Consider the following 16,253-nt stretch of genomic DNA (forward strand, 5'->3'; position numbering starts at 1 on the left):
GGAACCAGGGTCGTGTTCTGTTTCTTTAGTAAAAGACAAATACTGGTAAATTTAAAACAACAGTTGAGACCCAACTCTGGATGTTAAAACCATAAATGTTTAGTTAGAGATTGTCATTGCATATGCCCTCGATGCTTTTTATAATGGTGAAATCTCTAAATTAAAGAAAAGAGGTCGTGTCTCACAAGTTTGTTAAAAGTTCTTCTGGGGACAGCCAGTATTCACGGAGTGCTTACTGCATGCCAGCGCACAGTGTACAGATTAGAGGACAGTGAGCAAGAGATTACACTCCTGCTTCCCTGAAAACTTGGCTTTTAGTGAGGAAGACAGGTGATCCACAAGTAAACAAATAAATGAACAACATTTTTGATAGGCCCAAGCTGCTAGGAAGGAAATAAAATAGGCAAAGGGACCAATAAAAATGGACAGTTACATTTGAGTTTTTTGGGTGGTAGGTGGGACAACATTGGTTAGGGTCAGGGAAGGCCCATCTGAAGAGGCAAAATTTATTCTGAGACCAGAGTGACGTGAAAGACTCTATGGAAGAAGACTGTTCTTGATAGAGGGAGCGGCAAGTGCAAAGGCCCTGAGGTTGGTACAAGTCGGCTTGTTCAGTGAACAGAAGGAAGCCTGGTGTGGCTGGAACATTGTGAGGGAGGTTGAATGGGAAGGTGGGGTCCTAGGAGACCACAGTATGGAGTTGTTACAGCAGATGGGTGTCAAGGGTAGTGCGCAAAAGGCCATTTATCTTAAGCTGAAGCCATACTCCAGTACTATTTTTTTTAATAGAATACGCCCATGAAACTTTATTTATTTATTTTTATTGATTGATTTATTATTTTATTTTTGCTGTGTTGGGTCTTCGTTTCTGTGCGAGGGCTTTCTCTAGTTGTGGCAAGTGGGGGCCACTCTTCATCGCGGTGCGCGGGCCTCTCGCTGTCGCGGCCTCTCTTTGTTGCGGAGCACAGGCTCCAGACGCGCAGGCTCAGTAGTTGTGGCTCACGGGCCTAGTTGCCCCGCGGCATGTGAGATCTTCCCAGACCAGGGCTCGAACCTGTGTTCCCTGCATTGGCAGGCAGATTCTCAACCACTGCGCCACCAGGGAAGCCCCTCCAGTACTATTCATACTAGGTTGAATTCTGGGTCGTGAGAGCAAGTTGCTGCTAGTTAACAAAAAGAGGAAAAAAAATTCTATTTCCTTTCCTGGGTGCTCCTGGCAGTTTTTTAATAGTAAATACAGTTTGCATATTGTCTGTCATCATCTCTATCTGTATCCCTTTATCTAGGCAGCAGGCATTATGAGTCTTTCATTTGATTTCCCCTTTCTGGTACCCCTTCCCTTCTATCCCTATAGCACTTCATTTTCTAAACTTAATTTTACCTTTCTTACCCTTTTAACCATTCTCAATCTAAACTCTCGTATCTTCAAGGCAGCCGATTATAGCTGGCGGATGGAAAGCAAATCTGATTCATGGTGTGAATAACCAATAGGGTCTGGTCTGCTTATAAAATTATTTGCATTTTTAAAAGAGTGTTGGTTAAGCCAAATGAATCTTCTATTCTAATGAATAAGATGGTAAAATAAAGATGAGTAAACCATTTGAGAGGCTTGGAGGATGACCTTTTTTGGACAGGAGAGACCCAGCCTTGCTTGCTTGGAGTTTGCCTCTGTGGCTAGAAGTGTCTGCTTTGTATGGCTTCTTCCTTTCCTCTGCTCACAGATTCTCTCAAGAGTTCCATGTATATCCATAAAGATTCTTTTGCAGCAGGCAGTTCCATATTTGGGAGTAGTGTGAAGGGTCAGAGACGGGTTGGGGGTGAGAGTGGGGTAGAGTGGTGGCTCTCTGGGTTGATCAGTCGTAAATTGATTAGAAATTGAGAGCTAATTGTATTCAGGTATTTTATTTGGAAAATTTCACCTGCAGTTGGAGGATAAGAAAAATTTGATTATGGTTGACCTTTCTTCCACATCTATGTTTCATTTTCACCCCATGTTTATGCATGTGGATGCAGGGTAATTCTGAATAATGGTAATGATGAAGGGCCATCGTTATGCAGAAGATCATTCTGGGTTCCTAATTAAAATTATGGCTGGAAATTGCTTCCTTATGTGTGGCTCGAATTACCTTTGCAGTAATTTTGCTTTATAACTTCTACCTAATCCTCTCTTACCACCCTTAAGAATCCTGCCTCATCCTTGAAATTCACTCCTTTGAAATCTTTATGGGCAGTCCTGGTTTCCCCTAAGCTGTGAGTATCCTGATAATTTGTTCCCAGAAGTCTTCAAGCTTGTAAGCAAAACAATCTTTGCTCCCTTTAACCACCCGCCGTCCTGCACTTTTAATGAGTTCTGGTTTTGGAACACAAGTTGATTTCATGTTGTGGTCAATATTATAAATTAACTGAGCCTTGCTGACCCTTCTTCTCCCGAATGCATTCACTGCTCTCTTTCAGGCCAAGGCTGCCACATACTGTTTACCCTAATTAGTAATCTCTAATGGTAACCAAGTGACCAATAACTCACATCTTTTTCCAAATGAGCACTTATTACATTCCATCTCATCAGTTATAGTAGGAAAATTAGATATAATGATATTCTTGCTGGGATTCCAACTAAGAAATGTTTTAGCCAAGCAACATCTGATCATGGGGCAGTAGGCTCAAAGAGTTTTTTTTTATTTAATCAGTATTTTATGTAGTCAGTCTCTGACCCATATGTTCCAGGTGAGACTGCTTAGTACAATAAATTTGAAAGTTTGTATGTTGACTTTTTTTATTCCATCAGATTTCAAGAATCATGTCTATAACAGTATTGTATTTTGAAAACTGTACTCTTGATTTTCCCACAGTAGAGGGAACTTTGGAGACAGAATGCCCATGGCAAAGTGACAGCCCAGATTTCCAACCCAGAGGTTAGAAAAAATCAGGCAACATTTGACTCTCTAAAAGAATGGTAACAGAACCCTTATGCAAATTGTAGGATATGCTCTGCAGATTTGTGGTTGGTGCTGAGAAATGCTTATTTTGGTCATTTGTTCAATGAATAAAAGAATGTTGTGTCCAGAGCTTTGTCAATATGTGCAAAGAACAGGTTGTAGGGGCCAAATGTCTGTCCTTTTTGCTTGTTGTTTTTAGGAAAAAGAGATGATAATTATGATTTTGAGGATACTTTAAACCATTTATAATCGTCTAGTGCATATTGTGGTATTATTTATGTAAGCAGAGAAGGTTGTGGTGAAATAAAAAATGTTTTGGAAGGGAAGTGGCAATCTTTTGTTATTTCCCCACTCGGGTACTAAGGGGAAAGTTCATTGTGCATATGCAGGTAGTCATTTATAGAGATGTTTTTGTTGAAGTGACTGGAGAGCAGGTTTGAGGACCTTCTGTCTTTGTGAATATACAGATCACTAACACGCCCTTCAGTCATATTGTTCTAAGGGTTCCGAGTCTTATGGAATCTAATGAACAATTTTTAATGTCAAGAATAATTCAGCTTAGAAACTACTGTGATAGGTCAGGGCATCTGAAAATTTCCTATGTGGTTACCTTAAAAGCTTACCAGAATCTTTGATGTGGGGTCTGGGAATCTTTGTTTCTTAAAAGCTCCCCAGGTAGTGGTGATGATAAGCCTGCTGTGGAACCATGTCTGTCACTCCCAGAGAACTGTTACTCGTGAAGAACTTCCCAGGATACATCACTGTGACTTTTCATGATCACAGTAAGGGATCCTTGGGTCTGATTCAGTTGTAAAGCAGTTCTCGGGCCAAATATTGAAAGGTTGAATTATTCCTCATTCTTTGGCCTAACAAGCAGACAGTTTGTATTCTGTCCAGTCTGTTGTGTTCAAGAGATTTCGGGTTATGGTGGGAGGGCAGTAGACTAAGAAGTGGTGAGTCAGCCCCATTTCAGAGAGCTAGATACCAGCTAGGCTCAGGATTACATTGGAGTAGTACTTTAGAACTTCACGGGTATCATCTCACCTGGCCCTCAGAAAACCCTTGGGAAATCAGTAACACGGATATTCTTTATTAGCATCCTCATTTTCCACGTGGGGAAACTGAAGCGTAGAAAACTGAAGTGGCTTACTTAAGTTCCTATGACTGCTAAGCGTTGAAGCCCTTGCAAGCTCTTTGATACCAGGGAGCAGGGGAGTGTGAATGTGGCCTAGTCACATAAACTCACATTCTTTCTGCCCCGTTTATAAAACATGAAAGAATTTACCTTTCATGTTAATGATGAGTGTGTTCTGTGAAATGCATTTACGTTTTCACCGCTTCCTGGTTGAATGGAATTAAAGTTTATAGACTCTAGGGGCATGTTAAAAAAGTTTTTTGTCTCAATTTTGTTCCATTAGAGCCTTTTGGCTCCTTTTGAATTTAATGAGAAAAACCTTGGTATAATAAGTTTCATTAAAGTGAATACTTGTTGTATTAATATATTGTATATATGTCTAGAGGCCTTCAAGTATTGGGCACACATTCATTAAAATGAACTAATGAACTAATAACAATTGCTAATAAACTGTATCAATGCTAAATCACTTAAAAGCAATAATGAGATTTTTAGCATACTTGTACAGATGACACACATATTTATATTTATGTACTGGCCACATGAATAGAATATTAATTACTTGATTTTTTTTTTTTTAAATCTTAGCAACAGGGAGTTGATGTTTAGACAGTGTCTTTTATATCTGAAAGAATCAAGGACTGGTAAAAAAAATATTGACAATATTGTTAGATGTAAAAAACATATACTACAACAACTACATATACTTGGATCCCACTGTTTTTTCTAAAGTGTGTGTGTGCGCGCGTGTGTGCGTGCGTGTGTGTGTGTGTGTAAAGAGCCTGCAAGTCCTCTGAAGAATATAATGTACCAGGTTATCTCAGATTGTGAGATTATGGGTATTTTTACTTTCTCCCTTTTGCTTTTTTTTTCTACAATGAACATGTATAACTGGTAATCAGAAAAAAAATATTTACTAAATAGTTACTTTAATGTAAGATACATACAAACTTTCTCTTAACTTTCTCTCAGCTAAAGTTCTCCAACTTTAGCACTCATGTAGAGAAAAAGGAACTTGTAGTTCTTTTGCTTATAGGATTGTTTTATTTTCCTATGTAAAAAAACCCCTTATTAATATCCCTTGAAAATAGGAGAAATGATCATGTTGGTAATTTAAATACAGATCCTTGCATCAAAGTCACCTGGGCATGCTTATATGAGAGGCAAAATGCTGGCCCCCAAGTCACGTGACTCAGAATGTTTGGTAATGGGGCCCAGAAGTCTGCATTTTTATCAGGCATCACAGGTGATTCTGATGCACAATTCAGTCTGAGATGCACCCTTCTGATTGCAGGTTTCCTCATGTATATTTATTTTACAGTGATTAGAGCATCTTCTAGATTCTTTTTTCATCTTCAAAGTTTTTAATGAATGTATGGCCGTATAACATCCATTTTATTGTCAGGGACACTGAAGATTGAACGTTCTCTCTAAAATATAAGAATTAGAGGGAGTCATCCATTTGGCAAGGGTTTTAGGGTATTTACAGTTAGTCCTCCTAGGACCCTGTATCCACCCTGGGGAGCTCCTATGGTTCAGGAGGGATCTCTGACAGTGCTGGAATGGGTCCAGCAGGAGGGGATAGCCTTAGATCAGAGAACTCACGGGTTCTCAAAATTCTCTCAGAAGGCTACACCAAACTCAAGTTTCCTAAAGAATAACTAACTTTGCTTCTTTTCATTTCTCTCTTCGTGGGAACAATTGGTTATCTTAAGAAATCAGTAAATCAGCATCTTGTGTTCTGAGTGGTGCGTTCTTTGGAAAAAGTTACTTTGTCAGGAATTCACACGATTAGTGTGTTTATTTTGAATGCGTGCCTTTGTGCCGAAGGTACAGAACAGCTATCCTTGGTTTCCAGTTGATTGAAATAATTTGTAGCAAGTTAGTGCTAAGTATAAACTCAGAGGTACATACACCATCTTGCTGAATTGGCCTCGGGAAGGCCCTCAAATTTAGCATGCATAGAATCACCTGGAGGGCTTGTTAAAACACAGATTTCTGGGCCCACTGCCAGATTTCTAATTCAGTAAATGTGGGGACTGGGCTTGTGAGGATGCATTTCTAATAAGCTCATCAGGTACTGCTGATGCTGCTTTGAGAACCACTGGCCTAAACGAACCATCTCCAGGACCAAGACTATGGTCACATGTACAACTTGTTTGATTTTTAACTCAAAATGCAATATAGCCTCCTTGAACTGTGATGAGATGCTACAAATGGAGGGTTATCCTCTGTTTAATTGAGTGGGTTAGCATGAATTAAGTCAAGCCTAGTGAAATGTTTGTATCACCCAGACAGGTATGACAACTGCTCTGCAGACCGTGCCATTGTCATCATTCATTCTAGGCCAACCAGATAGATTAGGTCCCATCACTGGCATCGGTATGCCCCAAGCTAAACCCCAGCCCCACTGCAGCCCCAGGTGGGCTGCACCTAAGGTTTCACGTGTCTCTCTTAAGAGCATTTGTGTTTAATAGTAACTTCTGAATCCTTCAGAGACTTCAGGCATGGCTTACAAGGCTAGAGTGTGATATTTGGAAGAAGAATCTATCCATTTTCCCTTGGCCCAGCACTCATCACGTTAGTGTGGGGATCCTTGGCCTGGTATGGAGCTGTCCATAGAATCTTTGTCACTTTTCTTCATAAGCAAGCTTCAGAACTTCTTGGAATATATGTCCCGAGCTGCTGACCACCACCTGAACTACCTCAGAGCCTTGACTGGGTGTCTGGAACAAACTGTTTGTGTAATCCCCATCCGTTGGAGGCTTCAGGCAGGGGGCTTTGGCCAGAAATGCTCACCCCACCTCCTCTAGGGGAGATCGGTCCAAGAATGCACTTTCCAGTTGGCTCAGGAGACTCTCAGAGGTCAGGAGGGGACTGAGCCTTGATCCAGAAAGGAAAGAACTTTTAGGGTTCAGTGGGACTGACTCTCCCCTTTTTCCTCCACATATCTCAGACTTAGGCTCCATCTTTTAGTCCTAAAGTATAGTCCTAGGTGGCCCTAGAGACAGTAGTGTCCCTGAAATATCATGAGGCAGGGGCTTAGGGATGCAGTCTCGTTGGCAGGTGGTGAGGGAACTTGGCTCAAAGCAGCACTGCTCATATCAATGCCCCCTCCCATCCTGTTCCTGATCGTACTTAATGCCCCCTACCACCTGTGCTTGGCTTCTTTGTTTCTTTTTTTTAAATCTGTGCAAAAGACACCCTATGAGAGATCTCATCTACTGTGGTCAACCCAACCCTACCCATCCTCCTCTCCTCCTCAGGCTACTTTTTCTCTTCCTATTTTTTTTTTTTTTTATCACTACCTGAAATTTTATTGTGTATGTGTTTCTTGATTTATTTGTCTCTCTCCTGCCCTAAGGTAGTTGAAGATAGGGATTTTTTTCTTATTCACTGCTGTCTCTCCGGCACCTAGATCACTTCCTGACAAGTGGTAATTATGCAATAAATGTTTGTTGCCTGAGTAAGTGAAAGCCTAGCAAGCACATTGCTTTTCCTTGGAGTGGGTGTTATAGGGTGGTCTTGGAGCCTGGTGGTGATTGTGGGGGGGGGCTACATGCTTTCCACCTCTTCTTGGTGCCTCTTTTGCCTGTGGAACATGGTTGTCCTCCAGCTGCTCTTGAGCTGCCAGATGAAGGTGGGTAGAGTAGAAGAAGAGTGGCTTGTTTGGCAGTTTTGAAGGGAATTTGTCTGCGTGGGCCCTGATGGAGTCATCTAAAGGTTTGGTTCTGTCTGCAAAATCAAACTTGAGATCAACCTTGGTCTTGGGTTGGCAAGCCCCTTGCATCTGACTGAACTCTAAGCTGAAAGCATCATCCATCCATCATTTAATGAGAAATAATTGTAGTGCAGTTCAGCAAGGCCCAGCAATGCTATTTTGTCGGTTATCTCCAATGCTTGCGTTGGGGTGAGGGGAGACAGGGAGGACAGGTTAAGGAAGATGGCAGCCCAGGCAGCTTGCAATCCTTCCAAAGGGAAGATCCTCAACTCTGGTGCTTTGAACACCAGAATGATGTTAATCAGGGGATTTTTTTTGTATCAGCATTGTCAACATTTACATTCATTTTACACATTGGATTTGCATCTGAAAAGACCAACTAAAATCAACATTTAAGCGATAACACTCATATTTGCATATGATTGAGCAGACATGTTAAGTAATTTTAGCCTGGCTGTTGCTAGGAAACCAATTAATAATGTTCTGCATTTCATTAAAAACTGGGTTCTATCTTTGCTTTCATTTCACTTCACAATTTAGCGGCTTGTGCTGCACTTCTTCTCCCTTGGTAAATTGTGACAGATAAATTATCATTTTACTAAATTTATTTCTGTGATTACAGTTGTTAGTCATGTCTGTCAATACAACTTCAAACCTTTTTTTTTTTTTTTTTAATGCTTCGGTTGGGAGGGAAGTGAATTTTAACTGTTAATCATTTTTTCCTCTATAGCTTATGGGGACTAAAATCATATTTTTGCAAAGGCCTCACAGATTGTGTGCTAACAACAAAAATAATTAAAGCAATCTTCCCTGTTCCATAATTGCACCTTCTCAGTGTAGTGACTAATAATTAGAATATTAGTCCCTATTCAGACACTATTCAGAAAGTGACAGACAGCTGATTAAGCATTCATCTGCGTTTTGTTTCTTATGTTTGCCATGGTTTGTGGGCTAGACCAGGTTCTGTCCTTTATGCGGTGCAATTAAAATTTTCATGACTTTATTTTACATAATAGACTCCTGCTCTTATGAAGAGAAAATACAGTCTAAGCTACCATAAGTGGCCTTTTTGAACCAATCACCTGGGCAGTTGCATTGAAATTGTAATGACATTTTGCAGTTTAGCATTTTGTAGTATTGATCTGGTCAGAATGCTCGTTTAAAAAGCAAAATTAGTTTCTATTCATATCTGTTTCACAGTATTTTAATCACTTTATTTGGGTGATGCATACAAATGCATCTGGTTCTTCAACTAAGCTTAAATGGTGATCTTGCCCATTTTCTAAGGGGCAAAATAAAGCAAGTTAGAATCTGCTTTCACATTTTATACTCCAGCTTGGTCTTTAGGATCTGAAGGTATAGTACAAAAGAGGACACGGAATTTGGAAGCAGCCCTGTAGTCAAATTCTGGCTCAGCCCCCTCTGTGGCTCTGTGCCTCAGTGTCCTCATTTGTCAGATAAAGAAGAAAGGACGGCCCTGGGGAAAAGATGACACCTAGGATTGTAAAGAGCAGGGCCGGCAGTGGGTACTTGGCAAATACTCTTTGCCTTTTCCACAAGAGCTGCTTGGGCACTGCATTAGTTTGCTAGGGCTGCCATCACAAAGCACCACAGACTGGGAGGCTTAAACAACAGACATTTATTTTCCCACAGTTTGGAGGCCAGGAGTCCAGGCTCAAGGTGCCGGTAGTGTTGGCTTCCTCTGAGGCCTCTCTCCCAAGCTCACAGGTGGCCGTCTTCTCCCTGTATCTTCCCTCTGTGTGTCTGCGTCCTAATCTCTTCTGAGGTGAGGACACTAGTCACGTTGGATTGGAGCCCACCCTAAGGGCCCCATTTTCATTTATTCACATCTTAAAGGCCCCATCTCCAAATACAGTCAAGGTCTGAGGTCCTAAGGGTCAGGGCTTCAACATGTGGATTTGGGTGGGGGGGGACAGTTCAGCCACTAAGGGGCACTAACCGAGAAGCTGCACATGGCACACTGCTGTCTCCACTAGGCTTGGGTCCTACTCAGTGGTCAGAACAACTGAAACCAACTGAAAAGGAGTCAGGAGACTGAGTTCTTTGGTTATGACTTTTCTGGTTAGGTCAGGGTTGATCAGAAACACTCAATAATACTACCCTGCCCCTTTATTTTTAGTTCTTATTTTGATCTTTTGGGATATATTCTAAGACCACTTCTTTCTGACCTTAGTAATACGTGAGGATCATCAGCTCTAGGCTCATAAGATCCTTGTATTTATCCTTCATTGTTACTAGATGTGGATATACAAGGTGTAGGCAGTAGGGACAGATGTCCATTTGCCTTTTCAAATGAATTGTGGGAAAGTGTTTGGCTTTGAGGTAGTGGGCAGAGGCCAGGCTTTGGGGCCAAAATACACTATTGGGCAATTGGAATTTAGTGACACAAATACTATAGAAGGTCAGTCATTCATTCAGCTACCGAGTGCCTGCTGTGTGGCACTGTGCTATAATGTGGTTAAAATGATAAATAAAAGTAGTCATGGGCCCTACTCTTATAGAGCTGACAGTCTAGTGGGGAAATAGACTCTAATCAAATAATATCACAATTTTAACAGTGTAGCTCTGACAACCATGGGGGAGGCAAGGCAGGTGATGCTAAGAGGGTGAATAATGGTGAGGATCAGGGATGGCCTTTTGGTTCAACTGAGATCTGAGGGGTGGGGAGGCTTCTTCGATGAAGGGGTGAGCGCTAGGGGCTATGGTGCTGGGGGTGGTCATGAGTTGGAATGTGGGCAGGAACGTTTCAGGAGTGCAGACTGCATGTGCAAAGGCCGTGAGGCAGAAAGCAGCTTTACATGAAAGGCAGGAACTGAGAAAAGGGCAGTGTAGCTAGAGGAGAGTGTAAAGGAGGGTGTAGTTTGAGATACAGCTAGAAAGCCTTCTAGGAAGACCAGGGGAGTTGGAAAAGACTTCTAGAGAAGTGACATCTGTATTTTTAAGTGTAAATATAACCGATTTCTTCTGGTAGAGAAAGGGGAGAGGCATTTTTAGGTAGAATATCATAACTTGTTGTGTTTATTTTGGCTCGTGTCCTTATGTGAAGGAATCCCATTGTTCCAGTTAGTGGAAGTTCATAGTTGAGTGGGTTCAAGCTAACTAGGAGTTTACTAGATTTGCCATATTGAGATGCATCTGCCTACACCGATGTAGAGGCTCATTTAAAGAGAATGAATGAATGAAAAAACAAATGGGTGCTGTGTTACCGAGGGGGTGGCCTTGGTGGGTGGTGCTCCAGGGTGGACCTGACCTTAGAAGCAGTGATGCATTATTGATCCATCTGTTCAGGTCTGGTGGACTAAAAGAAGACAGGCTGCACTGACATCTCAGGCCACTGGTCCCCCCGTGTGTGTCTCCTCCTCCTTTGCAGTTCTGGGAGGGCCCCTTAAATCCTGCTCACTGGCCCAGCCTCACCCTTGTTGCCTAAACCAATCCCAGCTCCAGGCAGGAGAGACTAGAAAGAGCTGGGTCAGCAGTTACTGTAAGGCTGACCTAGGTCACCGTGGCCCTGTTCTGGGGAGCGAGATTCAGATAATCATGGAAGCTGAGCTGAAGAGCATGTTCCAGACATGGTGGGAGCCCAGACTGCTTGGAAGAGGTCTGTCTGCAGGGAGGTATGGGAGGAGAAGCTGGAACACAATGTTGGGAGCACATCAGAAGAGACTGACAGCTATATCTCTGACGGAAGAACTCGTATGTCATTTGGTTTTGGCTCAGGCATGAATCTTTGTTTCTTTCCCCCAAAGAAACTAAAATCAGATAAAAGAAGATTTAAAATTGGAGCTTAGAATGTTTTTTTCTGCTTTTAATAATTCATTTACTTAGATAGACATAAACAAGGCCACTTGCTAGCTGCTGTTAGGTAGGAAGTCTCTCTATTTCAAAGGTTTTCATAAATGTAAGGAGTATTCTTTGATCTTGAAAACCAAGATTTTTCTTCCCTTGTGAAATTGCCACCAAACAGTCCTCAAAGGTGGCTTGAGAGAGAGCTACTGATAGTTTCCAAGGTCTTAGGATTCAGCTATACCAAAAGACCACGACATCGAAGGATTATTGTAAATTGAGGGCACAGATTTACTTGTGAATAATGGAACAGCTGCCTAAAATAACATCTGAAGGGCAATTACCTCCAGTCTACTTTGATGAATGTGGGCTTTATAATCTGTGGCCAATTAATACTATCAGTTCTTCTGGGCCCCACAGAGAAATGTACAAACAGGAGACGCCCTTATCTACGTTGGCCACATGTGCATGACTGTGCTTCTGTTAAATTTGACTTGTTTTCAGCTCAAGCAAAGAATAACTGGTCTTTGACTTTGAGGAGATTCAGGAAACATTACTGAGTGCCCATTGCCATTTCAGTAGGCACAAGGAGTAGGATGAAAACATCACACATCCCCTCTTGGGTTTCGTGTGAAGAGTGGGGAGCAGATCAACATGAATACAGGGAAATAGACATGGAGCTCATGATAAAAATCCTGGCATGTGCACATCATGCTACATCTCATGGCTTTATAGAAGACTTCTGGGCTCTACCAGCCTGTTCCAAAGAATGCTTCTCACAGGGTTATTCTTATTTTGAACTTGCAGATACTTTTAATTGCAGTTCCATGTTACCTCTGCCTGGGTGCTCCTGCTGGTACCAGCCACCTCCTTCAGAGTGCTCTCTGGCTTCCTGTAGGGGCAGCTCCCTGGCCAGAGCAGAGAATATAGCATTGATACAGCAAGATAAGGGAAGCCCCGGATTTCACAGGGGCAGTGAGGGGCGAGCGGTCTGGCATCTGGAAAACGTATGCTTTAGAGTTCATTTGTTTAGCATCATTGAGGTGTCAAGCAGTCTGCAGGCAGTGGGGAACTGGAAAGAGGGCAACAGTGTAGAACTGGGCAAATCCATCAATTGGGGTGGCTTTTCTGGGTTAGCTGGGCCTCAGCTCAGCAGTGGCTGTTGGAAAATTGTCAGACAACTTGGGAACACATGCATGGATTCCAGGGGAAAAGAACTGCTTGCAACTAGCAGTTCAGACATCTTCCTCCACTCTGTGGGACAAAGGGCAGTATGCCCGCTAATCTGCTATTCATATTTATCCACTTTATTTTTTAGCACTTGATACTGTGACTTAACTTCTCCCTGCCTAAGCTTCCTCAAGAAGTAAGATGGGTTTGATGAACTGGAGTCAGAGGGTTTCCTTGGCTGTTATGTTCTGTGATTGTGGAATTCTACTAGGAAAGAGGCATCCGGTCCTGAAAGACCTCTACTCCAGTTAGGAAGTTTCATTAAACTAATGAAGAATAAAACAAAACAAAGCAGCATAAAAACTTGAAGCACTTTCACAAGGTAAACGGTATCATAAGACAGAAAGGAGCTGATGGCCCCTGCCGTGGGCTGGAGTGCCCAGGAGAGTCTTTACGGAGTTTGGAGGGTTTGGACTGTGTATTTCAGGATGGGCAGGGTTTAGAGGGTGAGGGAAGGAGAAGGCATGCAGAGCAGGAAGGTAAGGGAAGGCCAGGGTGGGACAAATGGAAAAGACATCTGTCTTGCTCACTCTTGGATCCAACACTTAGTAGAGGCTTGTTAGGCATCATTGAATATATAAATATACCAGAATATAACTTCTGGTATAGATTTATTTATAGATAGTGTTTACAGTTATCTAGGGGACTAGTGGGGTGAAGGGCAGGGAAAAAACAGGCTAAGACAAAATTAACCAGGAATTTATTGTCTGTTTATTGCTGTGTCCCAAATGCCTAGAATAGTGCCTGGCACCTAGTGGGTACTCAGCAAATATTAATTACATGAATGAAATGATCAATGACATGACTTCAGACTGTCAGGTAAGTAAATGGGGAACATTGGAGGTTTTGGAGAAGGTACCATTTAGGAAAGAATTGATTGTAAATGGGGGAGTGAGGAAACAAGGAAACCAGTTAGGAGATTAGGGAGTAAGCACAGGGTCATGAGGAGGGTCTGAAATATGAGGGGCATTAGAGACAAGAGGGGAGAGCAGGATGGGGGACATCGCAAAGCAGGATGGGGGAGTGGCTGTTGTGGGGTGTGAAGAGAGTCAGAAGATGCCTAAGATGGAAGGTGTGAAGGCGTCTAGGAGAAGAGGAGGATGACATAGAGGGGAGCAAGATAGGGTTTAGCTGGAGGGGAGGGGCACTTAGGTAGCACGTGGGGGTGAATTGCCTCCATGAGGTGCTCGCAAGTTGAAAAAAGGTTGCAATTCAAGAGCGTTGTCTCAGGGCTGGAGATCACGTTTGTGAGTCGTTGACTTGAGAAGCAGCGGCTCAGGGGACGCAGGGTGGGCAGGGGGGATGATGGGGAGGTCACCCCGGGGGGAGCACAGCCACGGCCTCTGTTCACAGGACTGGTGGCTTCTACCCCAACTCTTTCTTTTAGAAACATCACAGACATCCTGGAGGCTATGCTCTGTTCTCTGTCTGCGGAGTTTTGACTTCTCAGGATTCTCCTGGCTCACTGCCCCAGCATTTCCTGTGTTACTTATGTTGGAGCATTCTGTTGCCATTGTTATTTTTCTGGTACTATTATCCCCTATGTGAAACTCTGTAATTTGTGTCAAATACATGAGCATCCTCTATAGGAACTGATCTCCTTTCTATTTTTGAAGAGGTATGCTGCTCAAAACTCTGTGTGTGTATCTAAATCTCTCTTAGAAACTAAGCTATAATGACTAATTTCACAACCTCAAATGACAATATACAGTATGCATTTATTGAATACAACTTGACAGATGCTAATATAGCAGATGTGAATTAATATTGGAACAAAAGGACATAGAATACCTATAGAATACTATACCTTTCTCATTTTTACTTTAAAAGTTCTGGTTTATTAGAAATTTCTGAATAGAATTAATTGGGAATTTTAACTCCTTGTTAAAGAATATTTTCCACACTCATTTCGGCAGCACATATGCTAAAATGGAATGATACAGAGGAGGTTAGCATGCCCTGTGCAAGGATGACACACAAATTCATGAAGCATTTATGTATCTTCATGAAAACTCAAAAAAAAATCAGTTTTCACTTTTCCAACTCAGGTGGACCAGATATCTTCTGAACCGCCCTCTCTTTTCTCCCTCCTTTCTTTGTTTTTCATAAATCTTTTGAATATCACACTGGTGATTACCTAAAATGAACTTGGATAAACCAGAATTTTGTCACTGATGAGAGTTTTGCCAAACTTGTGGTGTGCTGCTTGCCTTTTAAACAAATGACTTGCGAAAAACAATTTGGCAGCCTCGCGATTGTAAATTTCTCAGCGGCAGTTTGTTGTCTGTATATCTCTTCAGGTCAAGCGTCTGCTGAAAAGCTATTGAGGATGACGCAGGAGTAAAGATACTGCTGTATGAATGCAGTTTTTACAAAACTTGGCAGTTCCTGTAAAAAAGTGAATATCATAACTTGTATTTACCTCTGTAATGTCTAGACTAGAGAATAAGAACCATGAGTTTATAAAAACCCAGGTTGCTGTCTATAAAAATAGAAAAGTATTTTAAAATTATGGTTCCAGTGGGGTAGTGATGAAATTTTTAGTGTATGGTTTTGGACCAAGTGGGTAGCTATCTGGAGAAAGATGAAGTTGTTTCTATATCTCATACCGTTCAAATAAATTCCATCTTGACCAGTTCAATTTATATGATCAGTGTGATATTCAAAAGAATTATGATGAGAAAGGAGGGAGAAATCAGGAAGGCATTCATAAAATGGTCTGGTCTACTTCATTTGGAAAAAGTGAAAAATGATATTTTTAACAAGGATTTCAAAATATGAATATACATATCTGCTTAAAATGAGAGGACTGGAAGAAACGTGTAAATTCCTTTTAACTTGAAAGTTAAAAGTTAAGCCTTTTAAACTATGACTCAAAATTCAGAAACCAGAAAGGAAAACGATTGGTAAATTAGACTAAATTCAGATTTAAAAATTTTACCTGGTAAAAAACACAATAAGTAAATTCAAAAGACAAATAACAGTTGAGGGAAGAAATTTACAGTGGACAAAGGGCTAATCTCTATATAAAGAGCTCCTACAAATGAATAAGAAAATGACTGGCAAACCAGTAGAAAAATAGGCAAAGGACACAAACATATGATTCACAGAAGAAATATAGCTTGTCTCTAAACCAAATAAAAGATCTTCAGACTCAGACATAGTAAGAGAAATGCAAATTTAAACTAAGTAGCACTTTTTACTTCATTGGATTGGCAAAAATTCTGAAATGTGATAATCTTACATTGTTGACCAGATGTGCACCATACTTCTCCTGAGAGTACAAAATTGCACAACCCTTATGCAGGCCAATTTAGCTGTGTCAAGATTACAAATGCAGTTACCCTTTGACCCAGCAATCTGGCTCTGGTACTTTTTCCCTGCAGCTACCCCTGAATACATATAAAGTGACATATGTAGGAGGTTT

The 16,253-nt window shown here is 41.5% G+C and overlaps 1 protein-coding gene and 1 non-coding gene across 2 annotated transcripts in view; both read left to right on the plus strand.

Moving 5' to 3' along the window:
• Positions 1-16,253, plus strand: part of JAZF1 (JAZF zinc finger 1) — a 340,756-nt gene that overhangs the window by 47,740 nt on the left and 276,763 nt on the right. The gene's annotated exons all lie outside the window — the stretch shown is intronic.
• On the plus strand, positions 14,727-14,830 carry LOC131763148 (U6 spliceosomal RNA). Its single transcript, XR_009337542.1, has one exon. It is a non-coding gene; the product is annotated as a U6 spliceosomal RNA (small nuclear RNA).

This window comes from Kogia breviceps, chromosome 9 (genome assembly GCF_026419965.1).
Source record: "Kogia breviceps isolate mKogBre1 chromosome 9, mKogBre1 haplotype 1, whole genome shotgun sequence".
Classification (NCBI taxonomy): domain Eukaryota; kingdom Metazoa; phylum Chordata; class Mammalia; order Artiodactyla; family Physeteridae; genus Kogia; species Kogia breviceps.